General features: G+C 41.6%; 1 pseudogene; it reads left to right on the plus strand.

Annotated features, from left to right (window-relative positions):
* Positions 1 to 448: 448 nt before the first annotated feature.
* On the plus strand, positions 449 to 13,950 carry LOC145059623 (putative polygalacturonase At3g15720; annotated as a pseudogene).
* The last annotated feature ends 1,539 nt before the right edge of the window (positions 13,951 to 15,489 follow it).

The following is a 15,489-nucleotide window of genomic DNA, read 5'->3' on the forward strand; positions in this document are numbered from 1 at the left end:
AAGGATATATCTAGTCGGGTGAAGCTTAGGAACTGAAGAACTCCTGCAAGACTGCGATATAGAATTAGGTCGACAACTGGTGGACCTAAAACATCTATTTCACAAACTAGTTTAGCTGGAGTATGACATGGATTGCAATTAAGCATATTAGCTCGCCGAAAAATGTATGTCGCATATTTTGGTTGAGATAAAAACAAGTCGGATCGAACAACAGAGAATCCCAAAAGATACATTAGAGCACCTAAATCGGTCATGGAAAACTCATAACTGAGTCGATATATGATGTGTTGTAGTAAACTAGTAGTGGAAGTTATGAGAATGATGTCGTCAACATATGAGAGAAGATAAGTCTTGATGTTACCTAGTGTGATTCTATTGAAATCCAGTGGTGGTAGCATGTTGAGCAAACCGATGATACCAAGATCGTGGGGCTTGTTTGAGGCCAAAAATGGAACTCTATAGAAAAAAACATGATCTGGGAAGTTATGATAACGAAAACCTAGTGGCGGATGCATCTAACAGTCTCCTGAAGGTAGCCGTGGAGAAAATCATTCCTCACATCAAGTTGGTGGATAAGCCACTTTCTGGATATAGCGATGCTATGAGTAGTACGTATAGTGGTCGGTTTAACAACTAAGCTAAAAGTCTCATCACAATCAATTTCCTGTAGTTGGTTGCGACCATTAGCTAAAAGGCGAGCCTTGTAGCGAGACAAAGATCAATCATCATGAAATTTGTGGCTAAAAAGCCATGTACATCTAACAATGTTGACCACATGAGGACGTCGTACAAATTTCATAGTGTCATTCTATATTACAATATTATAATCATCATGCGTAGCCTGACGCTAGTCAAGTAATGTGATCCTGGGACTGAAGAATCGGAAGAGACATGCCACTGCTCGCATGAGTGGTCATGGGGTGTATGGGTGCAATTGAGGATGGTATGAAAGGGACCGTGGCAGAACGGGTGGGTATGTAAGAGGGGTCCGAGAGAGAAGGAGATTATGTAGTTGATGAATGGTTCGGTCCAGAGAGTGGGGTTAAGGTTGGGTATGAGGATGTCTCGATAAAGGTGGTATGTTGTTGAGTTGGTGAAATTGTTGCATGTAGGTAGGAGCAAATTATTAGGGAAATTTCCTCTACGTTATCAAGAAATGAATATGAAGGTGGGTCATTGGTTGTAACAGATCGAAAAGGGAATGAGTTTTTGTCAAAAACGACATGACCAGGTGTGATAAAAAAATGCAAGGTGAGGTGTGAGGGGATAATTTATGACGTGCGAAAATATGTGGGAAACACACACACAACCGAATACTTGTAGGTGATTGTAGGTGGGATGAGCTTTATGGAGGCGATAGTGGGGTGTTTCAATTTTATGGATGTAGAGGGAATGAGGTTTAGTAGGTGGATGGTCATGTATAATGCTTCATCCCAATAGGTAGGGGGCATGTGAGCTTGAAGCAAAAGGGTACGAATGATGTTGTTGATGGTACGTATCATTCTTTCAGATTTGCGGTCTTGTTTTTGCGATGTGTGTGGGCATGAGTAATGAAATTAGGTTCCTTGTGTGGCAAAGTGGTCATGAAACTGTTTGTTATTGTATTCTCTCCTATTGTCACATTGTATAATTTTGATGGTTTTACCGAATTGAGTTTGAACAATTTTAGTGAATTCAAGATATTTTGTAACCCTAAAAGCTTTGGATCTATGTTTTCTCTAATTGTACATGCAATATTGTTTCCAAAGCTTTAAGCCTACAACTAACATACAATTGATAAAAACAACATAGAAATGAGTTATAGAGTTACCTCTTGGTTGTAGCTTGTAGAACTTCTTGAGTTTGGCCTTTAAGAACTTAGTGCCCCAAGTGTTGCACCTCAAACAGAATCACACAACACCACCAACAATGGAGGACTTGAGAGAGAATACATACACTCTAAGATCAGCTATAGCTATTCCAAGAACACTAGGGTGCCAATTTTAGGAGCTAATGGGTTTCTTATATAGTGTTGAAAAAGTAGGATTACACCATGTAAACCCTAATGTGCTTGACCCTCCATATTCCTTAGGCTCCGTGGGTTTAAACCTCCATGGATCATCCATAGGTTCTCACATGGGTTTATCCCAACCTAAGGGATCATGGATCATTGGCCTACACCATAAGAATGAATGATTTTACCAAATCAACCCCTTATATTTAATTACTCTCTTTTGATCACAAAATTAATTCTTGATCAATACTAATTAAATAATATGATTTCATATTAATATATTAGAACTTATAATATATATTAATAAATCATGAATATCCTCTTCTCAAAAGTCCATCCTTACAAATTGTTTTGGTGCCATGCAACCCAAATGGACCATGCTACTCTCTTTGGTCAAGTACATACCAATTATAGTTATGGGCTTAGAAACCTAATCCAAAACTACTGACCAGAAGGTCAGATGTGCCCTGAACCTGTGAGGTCTGGGGCAAAGGACTAGTGGAGATTGATGACTGGATCGTATTCTGATGATTAGAGAGCCGCAATTACTTGGGAGCGTTTCCGTGATATGATCCGCGCTCGCTACATTCCACGTGTCGAGTGGGAGCGACTAGCTCAAGAGTTTTTGGATTTGAGACAGGATGGTGAGACGGTGATGGAGATCATCCGCATGTTCACGAAGAGGCCGATGTTCTGCCCGAAGTTTGCTTCTGAGCAGGCTCAGATGATATGTTATTTGAGCATGCTCAAGACTGACATCTGTCAGTTTGTTGCTACTCAGCAATGTGATACTTTGTTGGAGTTACAGGAGGCCGCTAGGCGGCATGAGTTGGAGATTGAGTTGTAGTTGAGGGAGCAGGGACTCGCCTTCCAGCTTACAGCTGAGGAGGCCAGGGCAGCACCAGACATGGTTTTTGGTATGTTTATATCCCTTATCTTACTGATTATATATGTTTTATGCTTATATGGTTGTACCTGTGAATAGGTACATTTTTAGTGAACTCCTTACCTGCTTTGGTATTATTTGACTCGGGGTTGATTTGGTCGTTTGTCTCTCAGTCATTTAGTAGGGAGTTGGTTTGCCAGTAGGAGAGATAGAGTGTCCGTTGCGATTCTCTATCGTCAACGAACATGGGGTTTCTGCTTCTTCAATTTATCGAGGTTGTGTGTTAGATATCTTCGGGGTATCTTTTCTGATCGATTTGATTCCGATTCCCATAGGGGACGTGTGTGTGATCGTAGGTATGGATTGGCTTAGTCTCTTCGGTGTCATGATTGACTGCGAGGGTCAGCGAGTGGTAGTTCGAACCCCAAGTGGGGGAGAACTGATTGTCTATGGCGAGGGGACCAGATTGGGATCAGGGTTTTGTTCGGCTGTCAGGGCTCGTCGGTACATTCAGCACGGGTGTGCGGGTTATCTAGTGTATGTGGTGGATATGTGGGTCAAGGAACAGGGTTTAGTATTAGAGGTTCCAGTGGTAAGAGAGTTTGCTAGCGTGTTTCCGGAGGAGTTACACGGTGTGCCTCCGGAGAGGCAGGTCGATTTTAGAATCAACCTAGTGCCAGGTGCGGCCCCTATCGCCAAGGCGCCATACCGATTAGCACCACCAGAGATGCAGGAATTGTCATAACAGCTGCAGGAGCTGCTGGGAAAGCAGTTCATTCGTCCGAGCAGTTCTCCATGGGGAGCATCGATACTCTTCGTCAGGAAGAAAGATCGTTCGCACCGGATGTGCATTGACTACCGGGAGTTGAACAAGTTAACGGTGAAGAACTGTTATCCACTCCCGAGGATAGATGATCTTTTCGATCAGTTGCAGGGTGCGTCATGGTTTTCCAAGATAGACTTGAGGTCTGGATATCACCAGGTTAGAGTTAGGGAGGAGGATGTGGAGAAGACCGCGTTTCGGACGCGTTACAGACATTACGAGTTCGTGTTGATGTCGTTTGTGTTCACCAACGCGCCAGTAGTGTTTATGGACCTGATGAATCGGGTCTGTAGGCCGATACTCGATCGTTCGATTATTATGTTCATAGACGATATCTTGGTGTATTCCAACACCCGAGAGCATCACGAGGAACATCTATGGGAGTTACTGGGAGTTCTGAGAGGGGAACGGCTGTATGCTAAGTTCTTGAAGTGTGAATTTTGGTTACAAGAGGTCCAGTTCCTCGGACACCTCGTTAACCAGGAAGGGATTTTGGTCGATCCGGCCAAAATCGAGGCAATTATGCAATGGGAGGTTCCGAAATATCCCTCGGACATCAGGAGCTTTTTGGGATTAGCGAGATACTACCGGAGATTCATTCGGGATTTCTCCAAGATTGCGGTACCCCTCACCTGACGTGGAAGGGGGTAGATTTCCGGTGGGGACCTGAGCAGCAGAGGGCGTTTGAGATCCTCCGACAACGATTGTGCGAGTCCCCAGTCTTGACTCTGCCAGAAGGAGTCGAGGATTTTGTGGTGTTCTGTGATACGTCTATCACGAGACTAGGGGCAGTCCTCATGCAGAGGGTACAGGTGATAGCTTATGCATCGCGGCAATTGAAGTCACATGAGACGAGGTATCCTTCTCATGATCTGGAGTTGGGGCGGTGGTTTTCGCCCTCAAGATATGGAGACATTACCTATATGGGGTCCGTTGAACCATATACATGGACCAAAAGAGCTTGAGACATATCATGGATCAGCCGAACCTGAACATGAGGCAGCGCAGGTGGCTGGATGTAGTCAAGGACTACGATTGCGAGATCCTTTACCACCCTGGTAAAGCGAATGTGGTTGCGGATGCTTTGAGCCACAAGTCAGCTGGGTCTTCCACTCCAGCGGTATGTTTGAGGATAGCAGTGGACTCTCCGCTGGTGAGTCTAATCAGAGATGCCCAGGTTGAGGGCATGCGACCGGAGAATTGGAAGCTGCAAAGGATCAAGGATGAGAATACCCAGTTTGAGCAGGATAATCGGGGATTATTGACCCGATGTGGCCGATTTTGGGTTTCAATGTCTGGTGGGGTTAGGCAGATGGTTATGGAGGAGGCTCATAAGTCACACTTCTCTATTCACCCGGGGGCCACCAAGATGTACCAGGATTTGAGTTTGAGCTATTAGTCGCCGTGTATGAAGCGCGAGATCGCTTGGTATGTCGAGAGATGCTTGACCTATAGGATGGTCAAGGCTGAGCATCAGAGGCCGCATGGCAAGCTGCAGCCCTTGGAGATTCCCATGTGGAAATGGGAATAGATCAGGATGGACTTTATCACAAAGCTGCCAAGGACGGCGAAGGGGTTTGATTCCATTTGGCTCATCGTGGATCGATTGACCAAGAGTGCCCATTTCTTGGCCATACGGGAGAGTAAGAAGTTGGCCGACGTGTACGTCCGCGAGATCGTGGCTCGCCATGGGGTTCCGGTCTCCATTGTCTCCGACCGGGATGTTAGATTTACCTCCCGTTTCTGGAAAAAGTTCCATGAGGAGCTGGGCACGCGGTTGCACTTCAGCACAACATTTCATTCGCAGACTGATGGTCAGAGCGAGTGGACCATTCAGACCCTCGAGGATAAGTTGAGGGCATGTGTCATTGATTTTGGTGGGACCTGGGATTCCCACTTACCGCTTGCAGAGTTCGCCTATAACAACAACTATCATTCCAGCATTGGCGCCCCACTTGTCGAGCTGTTGTACGAGCGGAGATATCGCACCTTGGTTTGTTGGGGTGAGGTTGGCCACTGGGTGATGGGTCGGACGGAGGTAGTCTTGCAGACTACCGAGAAGATTCAGGAGATTAGGCAGCGGCTGCAAACCGCTCAGAGTCGGTAGAAAAGTTACGCCGATCGGCGCCGATCCGAGCTAGAGTTTCAGGTCGGTGACATGGTACTCCTGAAGGTCTCGCCCTGGAAGGGCGTGATCCGCTTCAGGAAGAGGGGAAAATTGGATCCCCGATATATTGGGTCGTTCAGGATCATTGCCAGGGTTGGAAAGGTGGCTTACAGGTTAGAGCTGCCGGAAGAGCTTAGTCGAATACACAACACTTTCCACGTTTCGGAGCTGCGAAAGTGCATCATGGATCAGAAGGTGGTGGTGTCGCTAGATGATATTAAGGTCGATGAGTGCTTGTATTACGTGGAGACAAAGGTGAAGATTCTGAGGATCAAGGAGGTACCAATGGTGAAGGTACAGTGGGAGCATCGGAGAGGGTCCGAGTGGACGTGGGAGCCAGAGGCGGAGATGCGGGAACACTACCTGGAGTTATTCGCTACAACAGACTTCGAGGACGAAGTTTAAGTTAAGTGGGGGAGAATTGTAACATCCCAACTGTCAGGTATCTTTATTATTCCTTTTAGATTTCATTTTTTTAACGTCTACTCGACGAGTTGACGCCGTGACTCGTCGACTAGCAGCGGGCCAAGACATGTCATTTAATGAGTGACTCGTCGAGTCGGCATGGGGGACTCAACGAGTAGGAGCTGGAAGTGGAAAACCCTAAATTTCAGGGTTTTTCACCTTATATATTGGACCATTAGCGCCTCCCACTATTCTCTATCACCCCTTGAGAGCCGGAAACCCTAATTTTCGTGAGTGTGAGCTTGCAGAGTGTTTTAAGCTTTGAGAAGTGAATTTTGTGAAGGAAACTTGTATATCAAGAGGCTAGCATCAATGATTTCGTGTGGATCCAGAATCCACTCTAGCTTGGGCACGTTTTGGGAGGTAATAAGCTGTTACCTTAACCTCTTTTCTTCTATAATCATTCATATGTGGAGGCTAGGGCTTTCTTTGTTTATTCATTAAGGGATTTTGTTATGGGAGCTAGATCTTAAGCTGAAACTTCAGATCTTTTGAGTCCTAAGTCCATAAAGTTTCCAGCTCTTGCAAGGATGAGACTCTCCTAAGGTGTAAAGCTACATTAAAAACTTAGATTGGTCATTTAGAGCCCCTAGGGCCTTGCAAGCACGTAAAGTTTGCAACTTTATGTGATATACATGCCCTAGAAACTTGGATCTGCAATATGGAGCCGCTGCATGGCTTAAAAAGCGTCTGTATGGATGATGGAATGAAGGGACTCAGCGAGTCGCAAGGTCGACTCGGCGACCCACATGAAGATGGCCATGTACTCGACGAGTTGGATGAACAACTCGGCGAGTCGGCTAGGGTTCCTCCCAATCCCTGGACACGTATGAATTCAGCGAGTTAAAGGGGAACTCGACGAGCCAATCAAGGATTTCACGACTTCTCGAGTTCAGGGAGGACTCGACTAGTCGGTAAGCTACACTCGACTAGTCGAGTCAACATGTACTGTTGACTTTGACAATGGACTTTAACTTTGACCTAGAGTTGACCAGTTGACTTATGAGGGTATTCTGGTAATTTAGAGATTTATGAAAAAGGGGTTTTATAGTAACTATAGGTGGTGAAGTTCGTGTTTGTGATCCGAGAGTTGAGCTTTCTAGTTCGGACGACAGTTGTGAGGTGAGTTATCCTCACTACACTAAGGGGTCTAAGGCACCAAGGTCGGCCCATTGGATATGTTATCCTATCAGTGTTAGATGTTGAATATGAGTTGTTGTTGCATGCTAGTGGTTATGCCAGTTAGGTAGACCTGTAGGACTACCTGTGATGTTATATGATTATTGCATGTTAAGTAGTTATGTTATATGTTATGTGGGTTGGGTTGAGGTTGTACTGCTCCATGCGGTAGCCAACAAACCCTAGAGTATTCCAGATATGAGCTGAGGACCCGGTAGGCATTCCAGACTCGTACTAAGAACTCGATGGCATTCCAGATACGAGCTAAGGGCCCGGTAAGCATTGCAGACTCGTACTGAGGGCCCAGGGGTAGTCCAGCTTGTAAAGGTGTGTACCATTACATGTTGTTTCAGGTTATTATGATATGTTATTGTTGATATGGTTATGTGGACTATATGTGTATCAGTATTTTGGGGGTAACTCACTAAGCTTTCGAGCTTACAGTTTTAGTTTATTGTTTTAGGTACATCAGGGGATCGCGGCAAGGCGAAGGCGTGATCGTACAGCTCCTCATATTATGGTTATGTTTCAAGGAAAACTCTGATAACTAATATTTTGAAAACAAAGTTGTAATGTTTTGATGAACTTGACATGTTTTTAAAAGTTTAAGTTGGTTTGAAATTTTGGGTGTTACACTACCAAGATGATTCAGCAAATCAGATAGCAGTTGCAAAATACACAGAGTCGCCAGAAGAGTTATGTCGACCGGCGCCGATCTTAGTTGGAATTCCAGGTTAGTGACATGGTACTCCTGAAGGTCTCACCGTGGAAGGGTGTGATTTGCTTCAGGAAAAGGGGGAAGATGGGTCCCTAATACATCAGACCATTTAGGATCATTTCCAGGGTTGGAAAGGTAGCATACATGCTATATCTTCCGAAGGAACTTAGTCAGGTCCACAACACTTTCCATGTGTCATAGTTGCGGAAGTACATTGTAGATGCAGGGGAAGTGGTATCATTTGACGATATTCGGGTCGATGAGCGTTTGAATTATGTGGAGAGGCCAGTGACCATTCTAAAGAGGAAGATAAATGTTCTACAGAACAAGGAGGTACCTTTGGTAAAGGTACAGTGGGAGCACAGCAGGTGATCCGAGTGGACATGGGAGTCGGAGGCAAAGATGTGGGAGCACTACCCACACTTGTTCGCCGCAGCAGACGTCGAGGATGAAGTCTAATTTAAGTGGGGGGAATTGTAACACCTCGACTCCTAGGTACAAGTTTTAAGCATATTATAACATAAATATGGACCTACTCGACGAGTTGCTTGCCCCCCAACTCATCGTGTAGAGGCGGGTTAGCCCGTGTAGATTATTGGATCTACTTGACGAGCCGGACGACCCGGACTCAACGAGTAGGAACTGGGAGATGAAACCCCAATTTTTAGGGTTTGCACCGTATTTAAAAGACCTTAAGTCCCTTCCTCCAATCCTTTACCACCCCCTTGATGGCTGAGAGAAACACTAATTGATATTACCTTGTTCTTGAGTGTTTGTGAGGTTTAAAGAGTGATTTTGGTGCATTTTGTGAAGGATGTGTGAAGTATAAGAAGCTTGGGGCAGAGAAGAGCTTGTGGATCTGACACTACTTCAGCTTGGCATCATTTTGAAGGTATCAAGTCGATACCTTGGCTTATCTTTAGCTAAATCTCTTCATGTTTGGGTTTAGTCTTTAGAACATTTGGGAGTCATTTCGAGTATTGGGGTAAGATTTGAAGTTGTAACTTCAGATCTGAACTCCCCTTGGTCCCTATACCTATAAAGTTATGAGATTTGGAAAACTAAGGCCCTTCCTTTTAGGTTAAACCTTCCCTTTCACTTGGTTTTGACATTTAGGGCCATGCATGTACTTAAAGTTTGTAACTTTACATGGAAAACATGCCCTAGGAGGTTGGATCTGCAATATAGAGCTTTGGGATGGCTTAAAAACATCTGTATAAGTAATGGATTGCATGAACTCAATGAGTCGCTTAGCCGACTCGGCAAGTCGGATGAAGGTTGCCCGTATTTGACTCTACATAAAATCGGCAAGTCAGTAAGAGGACTCGACAAGTCAGTTAGGGTTTTCCCTGACTTCTAGACACGTATAGACTCAACAAGTTGCTTGGAAACTCGGTGAGTCGGTTAGGGTTTTATGACTTTCCGAGTTTTTAAGGAACTCGACGAGTTGCTAGCTACACTCAATGAGTTCGGTCAACGTGGGTTGTTGACTCTGACCGTTGACTTTGACTATGATCATGGCTTGACCAAGTTTGACTTCTGGGGGATATTTTGGTAATTTGGGAATTTATGGAAGAGGATCATCGGTGGATGTAAGTGTTGGACTTGGAGCTACACTTGGTGGAGTTTGACTTTATCGCTTCGAGCAACTTGTGAGGTGAGTTCTCCTCACTATATCAACTAGGTCTAAGGCACCAATGCCCGCCCTTATCAGATTTGTATCCGGGTTCATTGCATGATATGCATATTGATTTACATCTTGGTAGTTAGGATGGTGATATGCTTAGTGACCTGGTTAGGTCAATATCCTGGTATATGAGATGATGCTATGTTAGTGACCGGTTAGGTCTGTATCCTGGTTATAGGATGTTGTTATGAGTGGTGATATGTTAGGTCGGTTTGATTGTTATATATGCTAACGTATGATATTTATGTGCACATGTTTGTTTGATTGGGGGTTGGGTTGAGGCAGTCTTGCTTTGTGCTGAAGCCCAACATACCTAGCGTGGTCCGGATAGATTGAAGGTCTTGCAAGGGGGTTCAGTCAAGACGAAGGCCCGGCGAGCGGTCTGGATAGGTTGTAGGACCTGCGAGGTGGTCTAGACATGCCGAAGGCTCGAAGAGCAGTCCAGATAGGCTGAAGGCTTGCGAGGATGTCCAGTCAGGCTGAAGGCTCATTATGCATGTTGTTTGTTTATATGTTTATATGATATGGTTATATCTGTATGGTGTTGGTATTTTGGGGGTAACTCACTAAGCCTTCGAAATTACATTTATAGATTATTGTTTCAGGTACTTCTGATGATCGCAGGAAGGCAAAGGCGTGATCGTACAGCTCCTCATATTTCATGATTTTATGATTTGATTATGGGATACTCTATTAATATACTATTTTGAAAACAAGTTTTGTAATAATGTTTGGTTTTGAAATGTTTTAAAAAGTTTAAATTTGGCATGATTTTTATGAACGTTACAATGTTGTCAAATACTGCCACCTCATATTTTAACATGAAGGGGGGGGGGGGGGGGGGGGGTCCCATGTTATAACATGATGTTAAGAGGAGACAGAGAAAGAGAGAAAAAGATACGGAAATAATTTTATTGGGTATTGCCTCTCGTGTTCATTAGCACATTTCATAACGTCACATCTCATAACTAGAGGCGGGAGCGGTACGTGTTCCAGCCATTGTAACGACATTAAGGAGCCTCCACGTAGGCAAAAACGTCCCACCACAGACGCATACCGAGTAGTCTTAAAGACATTATAACCCATAATAACATCCAATTATAATATTGAATAGTGGAAATAAAAGGGCATTTTTGTCCATTTATTATGAAACATTGTTATTTTGGTCTTTTTAAGTTTATATAACATTCCTTTGGTTGTGTATTATAAAGTATTGCATCTTTTTTGTTTAACTAAGTACTAGTTTTTTTTATGTCATTACTGTTATATTATTTATTACTTTATAATTTCCTGCACACACAACACATACAAGTACCATTTCTGTAAGTTTTTATGATGGGTACCAAATTTGTTTTATAGAAAAAATAGGACTATAACTCTATAAAGTCGATATTTTTTATTTTCTTGTAGTAAATGACTCTTTTACCCCTAAGCTTACAGCACTATTAAAAACATTTGAACCCATAATAACACTCCGACGTTTTTACTGTAGTTATTAATTTTTGTTGTCTATGTAAAAATTTTAATTGTACTACCCGTGGTTTCTACGAGTTATAATATAGTTTAATACGCATTCTAACTTTTTGTAAGCAATATTACTTCAAAGAAGAAAAAAAAAAAGCATCTTAACTAGTATTGGGTGGTTGTTTATTTCTTAGGTGGTAACGGCGAACACCATATTCAAATCACAGTCAAACAATATATATAGCAATATATATATTGGTCAAACATTTTTATGAAATCGTATCTTATATAAAATCTAAAAGTTATTTGGAGACGCAAAAACGACTTATATTTCCTTACACAAAGATACTCCTGATGATAAATATATGTACATATAAATGATAATCAACTCGATCCATGCATTAATTTTGAAGTGGGAGAATCTAAATTTTCATACATATGATCTAGCTAATCCATCATTTTCTCACAGTATTTATAGGAAATGAATGGAGGGGGCATGGCAAGTGTAATCAAAACACAAGATCAGAGTTACCTGCTTCAATTGATTTCAAAGAAATGGTAAGATAATTGATTGTCCATGAATGGATGCTTAAAAATGCAATACTATTCTTCAGTACTCCACCTTTTCTCGATCTGCAGGGTTTCTTGATGGTAGTCTTGTTGAGCATGTCTTGTTTATCATTTGGCTCGAAAATCACAAGTGTTGCCACCTACGATGTAACATCTTATGGTGCAAAAGGAGATGGAAATACAGATGACTCCAGTGTAATTAAATTAATAATATCTTCAAATTTTGAATCAAAAGAGATTGATGTATCATGCAAATTAAAGAACGCAAAAATCAGTTAACCTTTTTCTATGTACGTTCATTGTTGCAGGCTTTCCTTAGAGCATGGGACGATTTATGTGGAGATATGTCGCCAGAACCGACATTGATAATTCCATCAGACAAGACATTTTTGATAAACCCGGTGGCATTCAATGGTCCATGCAAATCCCCAACAGTAAATATTAAGGTAAAATGAACAGTTATCTATCTTTTCATTTGAGGCTATGATGTTAATTCATAAAAAAAATATTAATCTAATATTTTTTTTAAATGATGGGTAGCTGTTGGGAAACATCACTGCACCGAAGATTCTCGATGGATGGAAAGGTTGCATTAAGAATAACATTTGGATATACTTCACATCCGTGCAAGGACTCAAGATCCAAGGACCTGGTCAAATTGATGGCCAGGGATCCATTTGGTGGAAAAAGGAGGTCGAATTAATTTAATATTAAACGAAAAAAAAAAGTAAAAACCATCCAATTAATTCATAGTTCCTTTTTATTTGCAGGGGCAAACTAAAACCAATGCATGCAATCGCCCAACTGTAAGCCGTCTTTTTTTTTAAAAAAAATGTTAAGGACTTGAATGAATTTAAGTTTCGTGATAACTGACATGTATACATTTGTTTAGGCTTTACACTTTAATTCTTGTAACGGCCTTCAGTTGAGTGGTACAAAACATATCAACAGCCCGAAGATACATATGAGTATCAATGGTTGTGAAGGTGTAGATGTTGGAAATATTCAAATTTTTGCTCCTGGAGTCAGCCCCAATACTGATGGGATAGACATAGTTATTCTTCCCATGTTAATATCCATGATTCTAACATTCAAACTGGTATGAGAATAATTACATCCTAATTATTTCTTAATGAGTTATTCTATAATGTATAAAAAACCGTTTATAATTCACTTCTTTTTGTGGAAACTAAAACAGGTGATGATTGTGTTGCTATAAATGGCGGCACGTATGATATTAATGTAACAAGAGTGTTCTGTGGACCTGGTTATGGCATAAGGTACTAGAAAATGATATTTATATCTCGATAATCACTTTTACACAAATTTTCCTCTACTAAATGGATGTGATTTTGCAGTATCGGAAGCCTTGGGGAAAACGGTGGTCACGACACAGTTGAACAAGTTCGTGTAGAAAATTGTAACATCTCAGGAACAACAAATGGGTTACGAATCAAAACGGTGCTGGTAAAATTAGATATAATAACTTGATGAACATCTTTGGAGTTTTTAACATAATATTCAATGGTTACTTGAAATCAATCAATTTCTTATATCTTATACAGTATGGAACGGGGTATGCTAGGGGGATTGTATTTCAGGACATTCATCTGGTAAACGTTGAAAATCCAATTATAATTGATCAACATTACTGCACTAATTCTGAAAATTCGGATTGCCCCGCACCGGTATGCTTATTATCCATAAAAATACTCTCATCTCACCAAATTAAGATGCAATTCCATATCTAACTTTTACTGATTTTTTTTAATGTATCAGCCAGATGCATCGGCTGTAAAAGTGAGCGATGTTACGTATACGAATATATATGGGTCATCGGCAACAAAGCAAGCTATTACTTTCAATTGCAGTGGAAAGTACAATTGTACTGAAATTGTAACAAACGAAGTTGGAATAACGGGACTTAACGAAATTTCTTACTGCCAAAACACTCAAGGAAAATTTATTGATACCACCCCTCCTATTAATTGTTATTAGATTGTTACCAGCCCGATGCTGTGTTAAAATCCATGTATTTCAACATATTCTACTGATAACCAAGCTATATATATTACTTTCCATTTAAAACCTTAACTCTCCTCTCTCGGCTCATTAGCTAGTTACAAAATATATACAAATATACATGATAACATAAATTTACTTACGCCTAAATATTTACATGATCGATATCGAGCAATACTGGGAAAATATTCTCATGTCCTTCAAACAAGGAATACAAAAAATATATATACAATTACAACAATACATGGGCCTGGAATATACAATAGGTGGGCTAAGCTAATAATACAATATATTTATCCACTAACATCCACCCACAGTTTGATTGGGATGATTATGTTGGACATTTAAATTGGTTCAAAATTATGAGAAGAGCGAAGTAGGTAGACCCTCGGTGAAGATGTCAACATACTGATCAGTTGAGGGAATACGGAGAACTCGTATGTGGCTTATGGCAATTCTGTCTCGAACAAAGTGAAGATCAATCTCTATGTGTTTGGTGCCTTAATTTTGCATAGGGTTCGAGGACATGTATATGGCGTTGATATTGTCACAATGAACAACGATGGCTTTAATTTTGAAGAGGAAAATGTAGTTCATGAAGAGGATCACGGAGCCAGTAAGTTTTAGCGACTGCATTGGCAACACCACGATATTTGGCCTCTGCACTAGATCGAAAGATGACACCCTATCATTTTGATTACCATTAAATGAGGTTATCTCCCATGAAGACACAATATCCAGATGTAGATTGTCGTGTGGGCAGATAAGCACCCCAATCAACATCAGAATAAGTGGTGTCAGAAGTTGTTTTGGAGGCATGTATTTGAAGACCAAGGTCAATGGTACAACAAACATCTTTGAGGATCCTTTTGAGAGCATTCAGGTGTTGATCTCGGGTGTCATACATAAAAAGACAAATATGTTGTACTGTGAAGGATATATCTAGTCGGGTGAAGCTTAGGAACTGAAGAACTCCTGCAACACTGCGATATAGAGTCAGGTCGACAACTGGTGGACCTAAAACATCTATTTCACAAACTAGTTTAGCTAGAGTACGAAATGGATTGCAATTAAGCATATTAGCTCGCCGAAGAATGTATGTCGCATATTTTGGTTGAGATAAAAACAAGCCGTATCGAATAACAGAGAATCCCAAAAGATAAATTAGAGCACCTAAATCGGTCATGGAAAACTCATAACTGAGTCGAGATATGATGTGTTGTAGGAAACTAGTATTGGAAGTTGTGAGAATGATGTCGTCAACATATGAGAGAAGATAAGTCTTGATGTTACCTAGTGTGATTCTATTGAAATCCAGTGGTGGTAGCATGTTGAGCAAACCGATGATACCAAGATCGTGGGGCTTGTTTGAGGCCAAAAAGGGAACTCTAAAGAAAAAAACATGATCTGGGAAGTTATGATAACGAAAACCTAATGGCGGATGCATCTAACAGTCTCCTGAAGGTAGCCATGGAGAAAATCATTCCTCACATCAAGTTGGTGGATAAGCCACTT

Source organism: Lactuca serriola, chromosome 6 (genome assembly GCF_051521515.1).
Source record: "Lactuca serriola cultivar US96UC23 chromosome 6, Lser_US96UC23_V15, whole genome shotgun sequence".
Lineage (NCBI taxonomy): Eukaryota > Viridiplantae > Streptophyta > Magnoliopsida > Asterales > Asteraceae > Lactuca > Lactuca serriola.